This window comes from Meleagris gallopavo, chromosome Z (genome assembly GCF_000146605.3).
Source record: "Meleagris gallopavo isolate NT-WF06-2002-E0010 breed Aviagen turkey brand Nicholas breeding stock chromosome Z, Turkey_5.1, whole genome shotgun sequence".
NCBI lineage: Eukaryota > Metazoa > Chordata > Aves > Galliformes > Phasianidae > Meleagris > Meleagris gallopavo.
The window spans coordinates 49,232,048-49,248,231 of record NC_015041.2 but is presented as its reverse complement, the minus strand read 5'-3'; the positions used below and the strand labels follow the sequence as shown (position 1 = coordinate 49,248,231).

The 16,184-nt window shown below is 39.5% G+C and overlaps 1 long non-coding RNA gene across 4 annotated transcripts in view; it reads left to right on the top strand.

The window, feature by feature from the left end:
- The first annotated feature begins 6 nt into the window (after positions 1–6).
- LOC104915221 overlaps positions 7–16,184 on the top strand; it is a 19,719-nt gene continuing 3,541 nt past the window's right edge. The window contains exons 1-3 of one of the 4 annotated variants that reach the window (XR_002110006.1): positions 7–1,845; positions 9,817–9,935; positions 10,150–11,582. This is a non-coding gene — a long non-coding RNA (uncharacterized LOC104915221). Of the gene's footprint in view, positions 1,846–7,261; positions 9,936–10,149; positions 11,583–16,184 lie in introns of those variants that run through there. The other 3 variants (XR_004162218.1, XR_004162216.1, XR_004162217.1) reach the window with 3 other exon arrangements.

The following is a 16,184-nucleotide window of genomic DNA, read 5'->3' as shown; positions in this document are numbered from 1 at the left end:
GTCCGCGTGCGGCTCTGCGGTGCTTTCTGCTCCCTGTTGGGAGGCACTGTGAGAAGTGCCTGTGCCTTGAAATGCCTTCGGTACTTTTTATCCCGTTCGGCGGCTCTTATTAAGTCGCAGCTGTGTGTCTTATCCGGTCAGGTGAAAGGGTGGCCTGGAGTGATTGCAGATGATGTGCCCGTATCCCTGACCAAGGGTCGATTGCTGTATGTTTCTGTGGCTGGCTTGGACAAGTTTTTCAGTCTTCCTAGAGACAAGCTCGAGGATTGCTACTTTGAGGTGTCTGCCTCCGTGGCTGCAAAAAAAGTGGTTTCGTGTTGCTCATCAGCTACATCAAAGTTCAGGCTCCAAGTGTAGGCAGGACCACATGTATAAAGCAGACCTCGGCAACAGATGCCTCAGAGCCACTGAGATCAGTAATGGCGAGGCTGCATCTCGTAGTCATTAATAGCAGCAAAGGCAACAACTCTGCTCAGAATGGAGGAGAGTTCTCCTGGGAGGCTTGCAGCCCCTTTTTGAGTAAAGTTGTGTGGCCCAGCTTTTTACGTGAAGGTCAGTGCAAGCCCACCAATATAACAGAATACCCACGATTAGAAATATTGCCATATTGATTTAAGTTTAAAGGAGGGTATGTGACTAGCAAAGGAGGCTAGTTAAGCAGGTTTCCAAAATAGAACTAAAACCAGTGTGTGGGTGAATTGTGAATCATGCATCTATTTTAGCTCTTCTCACTTTAATGGCAAACAATTTGTCTTCACAATTTTCATAATTCCTTGCTCGTGAGTTAAAAATGTCTTTTTACCACTCGTATACACATTGCCATCATTTTTCATTGTTTCGCCTGATTCTATCCAAATATTTCTATTGTATTTGAAAGTGTGACCTTCAAAGAAGTATTTTGCAGCAGTGCCTACAGGCCTGTCTGACCGCAGACTGCATGAGGCCCAGCACAGCTCACAGCTACCCCCTGCCCCATACCATCATGGTGATATCTCTTCCCTTCTGAGTGGCCCACCTTGGCCCCTCAGTAACCATCAAATATTGGTTCACGATTAACTCTCCTCTTTGTCGTGTCAAGCCAGCAACAGTTTGCAAGATACGTTTCTTTAACCAGATCCTTGTGACCAAAACCCTTCTCCTCAGGTTTATCTTGTTTTACAGGGACCCCCTGTCCTTCCTTTATGCTTCCAAAAATTCAGCTTATTTTGCAAGGAAATTTTATCCTTTCCTTTTTCATCTCAAGACTTTTATAAGACCTCTCTTAACGGAGAGAAATGCCCCTCAGTTCACAGTCACACCTTACTTGTGTCATCGCTTTTTGGTAGCACGCACACTTGCGAACAATTGTCAAGGATGAAGTACAGGAAAAGTAAAATTTCAACAAAAATCTCTATTTGAACACCTTTAGAGCTCATTGTGAACTTGATCCTCTGCCACTGAACTAGCCTGATGCATTAGCTTCACAAAAACGAGGTCACATATCCCACTAGTTTTATGTTTTAATTAAAAAAACATTGAAATTAAAATAAGTTTTATTTTAAAAACATGAATTATGTTTTACATTTAACGAGGGCCGCTGCAAAATCAGTGCCTCCTTTTTTATGACATTGGCCTACACATCAGACTTAGATGTTGGTGTTACAGCAGTAAAGGCTGAACCTTCCCTCTAACATCACATTCCATTTTCTTGCCGTGTGACAGATGGCACAGAGGGGCAGTCTGACAGAACAGCATCTGACATTGGAATGTATTAAGAAAAGGTGTGTCACTGAACTCCTCCATATGGAAAAAATTGTACCCATTGACATTCATCAACGCTTGGTTTATGGAGATCAAACAGTAAATGTGAGCACAAGGTGGTGGGTGCATTTCAGCAGTGGCAATAGTGACAGTGGGTCTGCTGGTGTGGATATTTACAAGTACGGCATGCAGGCTCTTGTTCATCACTGGTGAAAATGCACAGCTAATGGTGGTGATTGTGTGAAAAAACAGTGTTTTGTAGCTGAGAATTTATTCAATCAAACAGTGTTACTTGTGCTCTTTGTTATCATTTCTGTAGAAATAAATAGGAGGCATAACTTTCAGAGCAACCTACATATATGTGGCCCAGGATGATTCCTTTTCACTCAGTGTAGCCCATGCAAGCCTAAGGGCTGGACATCAATGCTTTTGGAGGCATGTTTCCTTTATGATCAGTGCAGGAATAGGCAATAAGAAACTAGTCAATGACTGCGTGACTTTAGACACATTAGTCACTTTCGCTGTTTGTATAATTGATCTTTGTCCTAGCCTTTGTCTTTCTCACTTCCTTCAGTAACAGCAAGGTGATACCAGTGCCATAGGTGTGTGGGAATGGAATGTTGTTCTGTATTTGGTATTAAAAAGAGCAATTGGTTTGAAGAAGTAGAATATGATGCATTTGTATTCTGTAACTTATCCTTAGAAATAGTTGATCTAAGAAGTAAAATACTATATATGTTAGTGGCATGTTTTAGAGACATTATTACTGAATTATGTGATAAATTCTTTCTTGCAAAACTGTACTAGTTGTTAAATGTTCCAAACAATGCGAGTAAAGTGTGTTAGGGATTAGAAAACATATCGTAGAGTTGTTCTGTTAGGATAAGAAAATCCTAGCAAAAGAAGAACAGATTTAGCAAACATCAAAGAAGTTAGGGCCCCTACACAAGGCCGAACTGTCTCACTCCATGAGAAGGTTGGGATGTGACAGGCAGGCACCAAGATACTTCACCGTCTTTCTCCTGAGCTTATCTTTGTGGGAAGAAGGACAAGCAGATATCTACAAAATAATGATCAGGTGTGGAATAAGTTAATTAAATACAGATTTACACTTATGCAGCAAAAATTTATGTTTGTCCAGTGTTTCAATATTTAGTGAAGCATCGAGAAGATTGTAAACCTAAAGTACTCAGCCAATGAGGAACTAGGAGAGAAAGAGGTAACTGTCAGGGAATAGGAATAAAAGATGTAATGCTGTTTTCTGAGTGCCCTCTTGCTTACCCTCCTTGCTCGCCATTGCAATCGCGAATAAAATCTGCTTTATCAGAGATACTGTCCTAGAAAATTATTTGGATATTTCCAACAGGTGTGACTTAGTTTGTTAAGGAGACTTTTTTAAAGTAGTCATTGTGTTTCATCAAAGTGTTGTTGTTATTATTTAATATTGCTTCTGCTTTTTAATTAGACACTTCATACATTCAGCATAATTATCTGAAGATAGCAGTGGATTAAAACATGATCTCCACATTTATAGACCCTTTCTTGCCAGCAGTCAGAAGCTCTGTGCAGCTGTGTAGAGGGAGTGGTAGATTTGCAGTGATTAAGTAATTCTGGGCTTTCACAGTGTGGAGGCTTCTGGAAAAGCTTGTAAAGACATACTAGCTGTCACACAGGTAGCTGGGGTCTAGAATCAGTATGTGACAACTGCAGAAAGCAATTGGTCAAATGTAAGCATTAGAAGCAATAGTCAGAGTAATTGCCCTTATCTGTGTCTGCCATGAGGAAATTACTTGCATTTTTGACAGAGGCAGTAATAGAGGCAGCAGTAAATGTCTGGCTTTTGTTAGTTGAACTGCACTTTTTTTGGGCCAGTCCCAGAAAGAAGATAAAGAGTTTAAAAGTTCTTTCTTATTCATGTTTGCACTTGTTTTTGTGTACATTCAGATTAGTATTTCAGGGATAAACTTGAGGGAATAGAAAGCAGAACGGCTGAATCTTAATTTAGTAGTGCAGAAGTTGAACCTTAAGCATATGCTTAAGTAGATATTTTGAACCATGCTTTATAGATTTCTTTTTGAAGCTGATTATAATTTGCTCTAAGGCATCTTTATATCACAAGCTGTTAGAATCTAAATCTAACTGCCCAGATTTAGGATTAATAAAAATTTAGACTTGTATAACAGATTTGAATCTACCCTTCTACCTTCAGCCTGGAAGGATGAACTTTGTATGAATTTTTATTTAATTTCTAGTCTCAGAATGGCAGGTTAGAATTTCTGAAGTATCATCTGATACTGAGAAAGAGCGACAGCAACACATAGAAGGCCTTAAAATGACAAAATGCCTTTGGTACATAAGTAAATTATAGCTTATATCCAGACTGTTTCTGCTCTAGGAAATGTAGGAGGGACAAAATAGAAGATAAGGAGACATTCCAGAAAGCATGTATTCCGTGACAAAATTTATCTTTTCTCACCAGGTGTAGAATCCTGACCTTGGGCAATCATATTTAAAGACGTAAGGGCTTTCCAAAGTTGAATAACAATCTCTAGCTTCTGTTCCTAATTACTGGGAAAAACGCCTTTAACATATCAATAGATAAAATTCATATCTTTTGTATATATCTCTAAATAAGAATGTTGAGACAGAATTTTCAGACAATCTTCCGTACTAGGCTGCCTGCTTAATCAAAAAGAGATCCAGATCAAGCCTTGCTGTTAATGAAAAGTTGCATCATGCAGACTAAAAGCTGAGTTCTGCTGTACAAGGTGTTATTAGAGACTGTGCTCTCCTCGCTCTTCTAAAAGACAAATTCAACTTGTTACCATTATGCTGACCTTTTCCACCCACTAACAGCTTTGCAGCCATTAATGCTTGGCAACCACTCCGTGTTTTTAACAATCCAATCCTGTGTAACTTCTGTGCTCCTAGTGTCAGTATTTCTTGTTTGACTTTTTCTTTTTTTGTCCTTTTAAATATAGAATCACATATTCCCTTCATATTTTGCTCTGTGAATAAACTAACTGTTTTTCTTCATACATGTCTGTCAGTGCAGGATGTAAGACTGATTTTGCTGATTTCAGAACAGAAATGAAATAACAATATGAGAAGGTGTTCCAGTAAGCACACTGCAAATGGTATGGCTCTGAGCAATGTGGTGGTGAAGCCCACTGATCTATTCAGCATCTTGAGGCTGCATTATTTTATATAAACTGATTGTCTTCCTGAAAAGTTAAACATGTTTTTACAGTTGTTTACTGCTGGGGAACTATGGCATTTGTTGCATCAGTCACACAACAGAGCAGAAAACTGAAGCTGTATCCTACAAATTCTAGTATTTACACTGAAGGTACTGTTAGTTAAGAGTTTTATTCAATCATGGCTAAAGCACTTGAGTATTCCTGCTATGCAGTTAGACTGGAAGGAGTCTTGCAGAATTTTTCATCTCTTACCAAGAGAAGTTATGTACTGCTCAATGAAACAGTTCTGAAGTTTCTTCTTGGTGACTTCCTAACCACAGAGGAACAGACAATTCAGTGAAGTTACTGGTAAACTGAGAAAACCTGCTGTGATTCTACTTTTGCTGTAGCCCCATAAATTGATCAGCTTAGATTTGTTTCTGTTTCAGAGATGAAAACACCAAGGAAGGAGGAGAAAGCTTTCAGAGTGGATCAGGATGGTGAAAACTTCCTTCCCACATTCTGAAACTGTCTAGCCTAGTAACTTTTTTGTGGGGATAGAAGTGTATGGCAAAGGTCCTGGCCACTGATGTCTGTCAAAAATATTCAAGGAGTGTGTTGGCAAAACACCTTTTAAGCATTTGCTTTATGTCTGTAGTAGTCCACTGATCCTGTAATTAAAGTAAATTATATATCCTTTCTATATTAAAACTTTGACCTTTCCAAGGACTTACTTAGGGATACCCCATGGGCTGTAGATTTGGAAAGTAAAGGGGCCATGAGAAATAGCCAATGCTTAAGCATCACTTCTTCCAAACTCAATAACTAGTGCATCTCTAAGAGTGAAAATCAGAGAAAGTGGCAGGACACATGGATGGATGAGCAAGGAACTCATGGATAAACTCAAAAGGAAGAAGAATGTCCATGAAATGTGGGAAAAAAAAAAGTCCTGGCTACTTGGGAAGAATATAGGAATGATGTTAGGGACTGCAAGAATGCAAAGAGGAAGGCTAGGGCCTTCTTGGAATTAAATCTGGCAGGGGAGATCAAGGATAACTAGAAAGGCATCTTTAAGTAAGTCAACAGCAAAAGGAAGACTAGGGAAAATTGGATCTGCTGCGTAATGAGATGGATGTGCTGGTGGCAGAGAGTGCTGAGAAGGTAGAGTTACTGAATGCTTTCTTTGCTCCAGTCTCCACTACTGAGACTGATCCTTGGGAATCCCGGACCCTGGAGGTAAGAGAAAGAGTGTGGAGAAAGGATGACTTCCCCTTGGTTGAGGAGGATCTGATCAGAGTGCATCTAGCCAAAATCAATTCACACAAATCCATGGGACCTGGATTTGGTACCCACGTGTGCTGAGGGAGCTGGCAGAAGTGACTGCTGAACTGCTTTTTATCATCTTTGAAAGGTCTTGGAGAGTGGAAGAGGTGCCTGAAGACTGGAGAATAACCAGTGTTTTTATGGATGTCAAGAAGAAGGATTTGGGCAACTACAGGCTAGTCAGCCTCACTTCCATACCTGGAAAATGGCTGGAGTAACTTGTTCTGGATGTCATCTCCAAGCAACTGGAAGAAAAGAAGGTTATAAAGCAGGCATGTTTATTATTAATGTGCTGGGTGTGAGGGGGATAACTCCTCCTAACCTGCACACTGAGTAAAGCAGTGGTTACAAATTTAAAGACATAATGTATACATATTCATTACATTCCAAGGAAATGGGCTGGAATTCTAAGTAATCATTAATATATTGTCCCAGCCTCTTGAGCACATATATTAAAAATGTAGTGGGGGTCTCTGATGGTCATTGGATGAAGGCTAGTAGTTTACTTCACTGTGAACTTCCAATCTTTTGGGGGAAGAAGGGGATAGCCCTAACCAGCTCATACTGGTGTTCTGTTAAGCTGAGGAATATATTTCACTGTCCTATCTTCAACAACAGGGTATCTGTTCTTCTTTCCTATCATTGTTTGACAGCGAGTTTCCATGGACTCTGCATTATGTTCTTGAGCTTAACTGTATGCAGGCATCTCATCCTTCAGCTTGTATCCATTCACGTTATAGGAAAAGGCTGTTCTCACAATATGGGAAATTTGTTCTCATGATTCAAGATCCTGATGTATAGCAGGTTGGCCGTGAGCCAGCAGTACGGCCAAGAATGCCAGTGGTATCCTAGGAACTTCTTTACTGTGAGAGTGATGGAGCACTAGAACAGCTTGCTCAGACAGGCTGTAGAGTCTCCTTCTCTGGAGCTATTCAAGACCCGTATGCACACTCTGCAGTGCAGCCTGCCATAGGGAACCTGCTTTAGCAGAGAGTGATCTCCAGTGGTCCCTTCCAACCCCTACAATTCTATGATTCTGTGATTCTGTATTGTTTTGCATCATTTAAATCTTTTTTTTTTTCTGATTTTGGACACCTGTGCATGAGAACTATATGAGTAGATAATTTCATGCAAGCAAAACATCTGTCAGACGTTTATATCATCACCAATGTGAGCCAGAATCATGCTGGCAATTTGCAACTGAATGTTCTGTATCCAGCATCCAAGCCACTAAGAAATCCACTTTTCATGTTCTAGGACAATGCTGATGCCTGAGGGGGAGGAGAGGTGTCCAGGTGGTGTCACATTAGCAACCAGAATAGTATTATTTGTCTCAGCTTTGTGAGAAAGTTTTGCATTGCCCAAAGGAGACACAGAAAGCCAAGTGCAATTCTTCCAGTAGAGGCAGTATAATCATAATACATGATTAGCCATTATGATCTCCTGTCATTTCACACTAGGTGAATTATGGCTCTCACGCAGGGAATGCAAGACTACAGATGGAGCGCTGTCTGTTACAAATCTCTTGTAAAGCTGCTGCTGTAAATCTGGAGAAAAGTCATTGCATAAAACAAACAAAACAGACAAAGCAAAACCTATGCTGAAGGAACTTGTCTTTGTTTTCTTAGAGAAGATGGTGTTTGGGAAGGTACTGTTCTACTCTGCGCTCATTAATGTCATGCAAGGAAGCCTTCATCGGGGAATATTTACCTTTTTCTCAAAGACAAGAAAAGAGATGTGACAATATTTAACATGCAGTTGGATTACTGTATGGTATTTTCCATGAGAGGGAAGGAGTAGAGAAACCACTATCCAAACTGTCTTAAGCTGTAATGGACCTTATATTAGCTAAATCATTGGCCAAATAGAAGTTCCTAGGTTGCGGATGCCTCCTCTCTGCATGAATTCAAGATCAGGTTGGATGGGGCTTCAGGCAGTCTGATCTAGTGGGCATGGAGGTTGAAACTAGGTGGTCCTTAAGGTCCCTTCCAACCCAAACCATTCCTTCCTTCTATGAGTCTATGCCACTATTTTGGATTATTGACTATGAAGGATATCTGCATCATGTTCAGAATTTGTGTTCAACTCAGGTGCGGGCTTAAGACTATTGTGCCATACCTTTGACACAAAAGCTTATTCGTATGCTATAAGTGAATAGACATTGATGAAGATGGGGATGAGTTACATCAGCAAGGTGAATAGAGAGATGGAACTGTGATAGACTAATACAGATCCATACTGCAGTTGGCAGTACACATACAGTCAGTGAAGCAGGTGGTGACAGCTGAAAGAAAATACAAAAGGCTTACTCACTGATTTTTGCATGACTTTTTTTTTTTTTTTTTACATAGAATGGGTTTTAAGGCAGTGACTGATTATCTGAAGAAACGCACTTGTTCTATAACATTGAGGTCTATCTTTAAAATAAGAGTATAAAAAATTTGGAAAGCAATTTAGTTGTATACAATGTCCACCACTCCAATAAAAAACAAGTACAAATATATGTAAAGAGGAATGAAAATTTATTTGAAATTGAGGCTTTCAATTTATATGTTTCCTGCACACATAAAAATGGTAATCTCTAAGCTTATAACAAAGTGCCTTGCTTAGTGGAAGCCTGTAGGTGCTCATAAAAATGTTTAAATATGGAGTGTTAGGTTATTTTTTCTGTCTCATGGAAAATATGGAGACTTTCAGAAGTTCTGTGCATCCATCAGCTCCTGTTTATCTTGATTTTCTTTTTAGAAAAAAAAAAAAATCTATTGCTTATTTAAGAAAATAATTTAACTTTGGAAAGAGATGGAGCTTGTGTTGGAGTTCAATACTTACAGGTTCTAGACAATTGAATGATACTATGAACAATATAAATGCATCCAGCAGATTTTTTGTTGCATTTTTTCAACAGTATTAGATATTGGACTGCCCATGTTCCTTGAACCAGGCTTGTACTTCATGATATCAGATGTGAGATATGTTTTATTATTTAAATCACTTATTCTGTAGAAAGCAATAGTAATGTTGTGAATTTGATGGGTGATAATTTTTTTGTTGTTGTTTCAGGAGAAAATTTAGCTGCACCTCTATGTTACCTATGGGAATAATGGATTTAATGTGTTAGGACAGAGTGCATATAGAAGGAATAGCATATCTAGTTTCCTCTGCAGTTCCTCAAGTAATGAGTAATGGCATTTCAGTGATTATTTGTTTTTCTAGAACAATACTCGTTAACATTTCAGAAGTCATTTGCTGATTGTTAGGAACTAGGCCTCAGTTTGGCAAAAAGTTTTAACCATAATATTTTCACAAAAGTTCTCAGTGCTATCTTGATGTTTATCTTTAAGCTCATTGCTAAGTGCTTTGCTTAGTGAAAGCCTGCTGGTTTTTCTAAGAATGATGAAAAATCTGATCTGGTGTTATGTTAATTTTCCTTCCTGTCAAGGACATTTGCAAAACCTTAAAAATCTTATCCCTTCAATTAAATGCTTGGATAAAGGTCTTCTAGCATTCTGATTCCATGTTGCCTTATTCCAGCATCTTTACATTTCTTTTAAATTGTTTTTCTTTTCTATATCAGATTCTAGCCTGCAAATTGCTGCAGTCATGGAGACAGTATGCTGTAGTGACACAAATGGCGTACACCCAATTCCTGATATCTGCTGAGCTCTGCTGTGACACAGATATCTATTCAGTTAGGTAATTCCTTCAACAACTTTTATTCTCTACAGTACAGTATGGCAAAGATTGGCTCTTGCAAGTTGCACGTCACATATCAGAATTGTGGACAGCAGCTGAAGGTGATACCCCATTTTGTTATGTGCTAGATAAGCTGACTTTGATAAAAGATCATTAGGATTGGAAAAGACCTCTGAGATCATCTTGTCCAGCCATCCACCTACTTTTTTCTCAGGTGCCATCAGCTTCCTACACAAAAATACGTCATGGGAAGAATGAAAGGAAGATAGATTAAAAGAGTCAAGTCACACCAAGCCCAGCAATGTAGTAATTCTCCATTAACGTGCTATAAAATAGCATTGTGTACATTGAATACCAGATCATTGTCTGGTGTTCAAGCAAGTTCTAGACTGGCCAGTGGCTTACTTCGCAAGTTCATACCTCCTGTACACTGCTACTGTTGTGCCTATAGCAGAAGCAGGGTAGGATAGTAATATCACTAACTATAGGAGAATACTTTGGTATCTCAGGAGAGGATTTTACATCTATAGAGAGCGCTTACCATAAGCCATATTGTCAGCAGGCATGTGTCTCAGCTTTTCTGTAGCTGATGCAGCCTCATACTAACAGCTGTGGTGTCTAAGGCCATAAAAACCTTGAGCAGGAAAAACCATCCTTGCCCATCTGCAATATTCACCATGGAATAAACGTGAAAGAAAAAACACTGAATAATGACTGGCATTGTTCTTGAAAAGAGCAAGTTCTACTCATGTCTTCAAACATTTCTTCGCGTCAGCACTTTTATCTTTGATTACCAGGTCTTTGATTACCTGGAAACTGTGGGCAGCCTGCAGAATATGTAGTTGCTTTTGATTGTTCATTTGAACTCAGAAGTATTTTACAGGAACACAATCAGTCAATGGTTGGGGTTTTTGGTTTTAATATTTTTGTTTGTTTGTTTTTATTTTGTTGTAGCTACATCTGTTTCATTTGGCAAAGTATTCCATTAAATCTTCAAAAAACATCCACAAAATAGTTTTATAACACATGGAAAGCCAGGATGTGTTGCAGATTTTTTTTTCTTTGTCCTTTCTAAATAGTTAACAGTACTCTATACTGCTAATGTACTCAGTACATTTCTCCTTGCTTTTTTGTGATATCATTCAATCACCTGCATTATGTTTGCCTGATTCTTCCATCATCAATTTTTTTAAGCTTCCAGGTAAGAGAATACTTCCAAAATAAAAGCAAAAGTGGTTTGCATGTAAATAGCGGACTGACATGCAAAATGTTGTAGAAGATATTTGAAGATATGTTATTGATGATAGGTGACACTGAGAAACAGTTCTGTTGCTGTCACATCAAAACAGCTGTGTCAGACACAAGCAAAAGTGTTTAACTTTCACTGAAATTAATCACATGGAATTGAGACATTAGTGTGAACGGACCAAGGCAGCAGACATAAGAACATAGAAGGAGGGTGGGGTGAGCACTAGTAATGTTCTAAAGAGGTTTTCATTATTCCTTCTGTCACTGTCCCTTGCTGATTAAATTCCAGAAACCTGACTGAGGCAGCCAGTTTGATATTGTCCATGGAGATGTGAACCCATGCTGAGTACTAACACTGCAGCTTTGCCGATTTTCATGTTACACTGGAAAACCCATAGGGTAAGATGCAGTAACTGGTAAGGGAGTTCTTGTTATCCATAAGTGGTGGGAGGGTTGGGGAAGAGTGAAGAGTGTGCCACTTCGAAATTCCAAAGATACCATTATACAGTTTTCGAAAGACAGAAAGACAGAAAATATTTAAATGCAGAAGTGTTTTTTTTTCCTTCTTCCTTTGTTTGGTTCTTTGCTTCTATGTTTATTTTAACAGTGCTGCAATAATATTTTAATTGTAGAAGAATGGAGCCTATCCATCAAGTCTATCCAAGGTAGGTGCTTGTAGTATCCAAGTACCAGAAAAACCTCTTCCAAATTTTTAGAAGTAGATGAGGAATCCTCTCCCTGCTTGCTCTAGATCTTCGTTGATGAAGGGTCTAGTGTGCATCCTTCTTCATTGAGTTGGCTGAGTTGAGTATAGTTGAACCCAAGGTCAGCTCTTCCACTGTTAGGAACCATTGTAAATGAAGTCAGAAACAAGGACCTTCCGCCCCTGCACTGAGGGTTTACTGCTGGCCCTTGCCTGGCAACATCACTGCTGTATAAGCAAAGCTGTCAGCATGACCCATGCCTGTTGGCTGTGATGTCTGGCTTCGCATCGACTGCCTCATCAGTGGATAGTGGCTGAGCCTCACCACTGTGGGAATGGAATATTGTTTCTGCATTAGATGTTAAAAAGGGCAATTGATTTGAAGAAGTAGAACATAATGTTTTATTCTGTATTTTGTATTTTTGTATTCTGTAATTTATCCTTAGAAATAGTTGAAGTAAAAAGTAGGAACACTGTATATGTTAGCAGCGTGTTTTAGAAACATTATTGCTGAATTATGTGATTAATTCTTTCTTACAAAACTGCAGTAGTTTTTAAATGTTCCAGACAATGTGGGTATAGTGTTAGGGACTAGAGAACATATTGTAGGGTTCTTCTGTTAGGATAAGAAACTCCCAGGAAAAGAAAAACAGATTTAACAAACATCAAAGAAGCCAGGGCCTCTACACAAGGCCGGACTGTCTCACTCTGTGGGAAGGTTGGCATGCAACCGGCAGACATCAAAATACTCCCCTCTATCCTCCTTCTGAGCTTATCTCTGTGCAAGGAAGGCAAGCAGATATCCAGAAACAATGACCAAGTGTGGAGTGAGTGAGTGTCAGAAGTTAATTAAATAATTAGAGGTTTACACTTAGCCAGCCAAGATTTATGTTTGTCCAGTATTTGTATGTTTAGTGAAGCATTGGGAAGATTGTGAACCTGAAGTACTCAGTCAGTGAGGAACTAGGGGAGAAAGAGATAAGCATCGGGCAACGGGACATAAAAGATGTAACACTGTTTTCTGTATGCTCTCCTACTTGCAGAAGGCCCACCATTGCAATTGCAAATAAAATCTGCTTCATCAGAGGTACTGTCCTGATAAATTATTTGGATATTTCCAACACCACCATCTTTGTCCCTGCACTCTGCATCTTGGCACCTTGTTGGTGTGGTCTCTGCTCGCACCAGCCGTAACAAAGTTATTTTTCCTTTCCCTTGTGGAGCAGCTGGCTCCCTCAGACAGCCTATTGGCTGTGGGTATGGCAAGTCTGTTTAGGAGCAGTGACAATGAATAAATGAGAACAGAAAAAGGAAGAGTTTTGTATTTGCAGAGAAAACACTGCATTCACTGATTCTCAGACTAATGTTAGACATTGGACTCAACACAGTAAGACCTACTTATCAGTGTGAAAGATTACAATACCACAGTTACAGCTTTTAGTAGCTATTATTTTTACAGTATAAAAAAGGAATTAACTCCACATTTTTTATTTAAAAAAGCTGCTTTATGAGTTGATCAGCTAATTAATAAGGTAGTACAGATGTTGATGAAACTGTTCTTGTACTGTTCACTCATTTTTCCATGTGAATGCCTTACACATTGGACAATTGGTTATGTTAGGGCTGATCACCAAGGGTAGACTCCATTATAGATTACACATTGTACTTCAGCTATCAAAACTCTTTTCTCACAGATTATGGCAGAATTTATGCATCATAAGAAGTTGTTTCAGTTTGAAAAACTTATGATTTTCACTGAGAAACTATTAAGTCAAAAATTCTTAAAACAGGAAAGTAGTTCAATTGCAGTCAAAATGATGGCAAAGTAAAAGTTTCAAAGAGCTTCAGTTATGCTTAAAAGACCTGACTTCCTTTTCAGCTTTTATTCCAGCACGTTTGCCAAAGAATATAACCTCAAGGGCATTGTAAGAGTAAATATCATCCTGTTGCAAAGCATTTCTCTGATCAGAGCCACCAGTTCAATCTCTGGGCATGAAGTTCAAGTCATTAGTACTTGTTTGTTAGGATAACAGTTGTTCTGTATAGGCGTATATTTCTTTCCTGGCGCAGAGGTGAGGCTGATGGATCAGTAGATCCCTGGGTCATCCTTTCTTACCTTCTTAAAAATGGCTACAACGCTGCCTTTTTTCCAGTCACCAGGGACTTCACCTGACCACCATGACTTTTCAAATATCATTGAGAGTGTCTGGTGACTTTGTCAGTCACCTTCAGGATTCTGGAATGCAATGTGGGTGGAGATTCAAAGCTTGAGTCACTTAGGACTGTCTGCAGTATTGACCTGGGAATATCCAGTCTACTGCTGAGATTTTTGGTCTGCAGTGGAGACTGCATGTAGGGCAGTATGGTTCATAAAACAAAGCTGCCTAAATATTTGCATCAGGAAACACTGCAAGAATAATAGCGAAACACCTTACCTGTGTCAAACATTTTAGATTTACCACTTCAGAGATCTCTACACTCTTTTCCACTATGTCCCTAAGAGATAGCTACTGTCTTCAGTAGTTTGTGCATTCGGTTCCTTAGAAGAACACAAAAATCAAAACATTTTGTAGATCTCTTTTTGCATCTATATAACTTTCCAGTTTTTCCTGGCATTATTTTCTAGTTCACTGTGGTTTTGAAACAAATGCTGCCTTAGTGGTTCTGCTTTGAAGCAGTGGCTAGATTTTCCTATTCCCTGATCAAAAACAGGACAAGCTAATAAATCAGATGGAGCAGGAAGATAAAGTATGTATATTGTGTAGCAAGAAGCGGTCATCCTTCTCTCTCCTACCCAAATCTTGATGTGTTTAGTTGTTCTAATACATGGTTTAATTACCAACAATGTAGCATTTCTGTTTAGCATGGTAGTATGAAGAAGAAAAATCTGAGTGGTCTTCTGGTGATTTACATGTACTTCACAGCATTATTGTGGTAATCCTAAGTGCCTTGGATTCCAAGTGGAAAGTAAATACTGTGCAGAAGGAGGGAATGCCTTCCAAAGAGTTTAGGAATAGCTCTGTGACAGGAAGTCTGCCATTCATCAGAAAGAGTAAATACTTTTTGATTTATTTTCTTTTTATATTGTTCTTAGGTTAAAAAAAATGAAAATGAAAATAAAAATAAAAATAAAATCCCTCTACTTAAATTCTATAGCTCCAACCAAAATACCAGCTAATGCTAAGTACACTGAAGTACAGTGAAAAGGCTTTCCTTAATAGCTAGCCTTCTACTGAGATGAAGTTGAGTGGCTGTATAAGACATATAGTTCTGTAGACATTGCACTAAACTCTAACTTTGTTTTAGTTCCATTGATTCTGATGGAAATCACAGAGTAACATGTATGAAAAAGAATACACAAGATGACTAGAATTAAAGCCTTGTAGTTTTCCTTCCAGTAGCTTTTTCTATTGCTGTGTTACTGAGGATGTTAAGCAGATGTACAACAACACAGGGGCAAAGGATTTTTTAGGGGTGTAGCAAGCAAGTGGGAGAAAGTAAGCCTGGATTCTATTTCCAGCTCTAGCATCTTTTTAATGACTAATTGCAAGCTTTTCTAATAAGTAATAAAGACTCATAAGTGGTTCTGCTTTTTGCATCTTCAGTTTAGCAAGATCATAGAATCATAGACTGGCCTGGGTTGAAAAGGACTGTGGTGATCATCTAGTTGCAACCCCCCTGCTATGTGCAAGATTGCCAACCACCAGACCAGGCTGCCCAGAGCCACATCCAGCCTGGCCTTGAATGCCTCCAGGAATGGGGCATCCACAACTTCCTTGGGCAACCTGTTCCAGTGTGTCACCACACTGTGTGTGAAAAACTTTCTCCTAATATCTAACCTAAACCTCCCCTGTCTCAGTTTAAAACCATTTCCCCTTGACCTATCACTATCCACCCTCATAAACAGTCATACCCCTCTTGTTTCTATGCTCCCTTCAAGTACTGGCAGGCCACAATGAAGTCTCCCCAGAACCGCTTCTTCTCCAAGCTAAACAATCCCAATTCCCTCAGCCTTTCCTCACAGCAGAGGTGCTCCAGCCCTCTGATCATCTTAGTGGCCCTCCTCTGGACCCGCTCCAAGAGCTCCAGGTCCTTCCTGTACTGGGAGCCCCAGGCCTGGACACAGTGCTCCAGATGGGGCCTCACAGGAGCCGAGTAGAGGGGGACAATCACCTCCCTCTCCCTGCTGGCCACCCCTTTTTTAATGCAGCCCAGAAGAACAGTTGGCCTTCCGGACTGCAAGCGCACACTGCTGGCTCATGTCCAGCTTCCCATCCACCAGGACTCCCAAGTCCTTC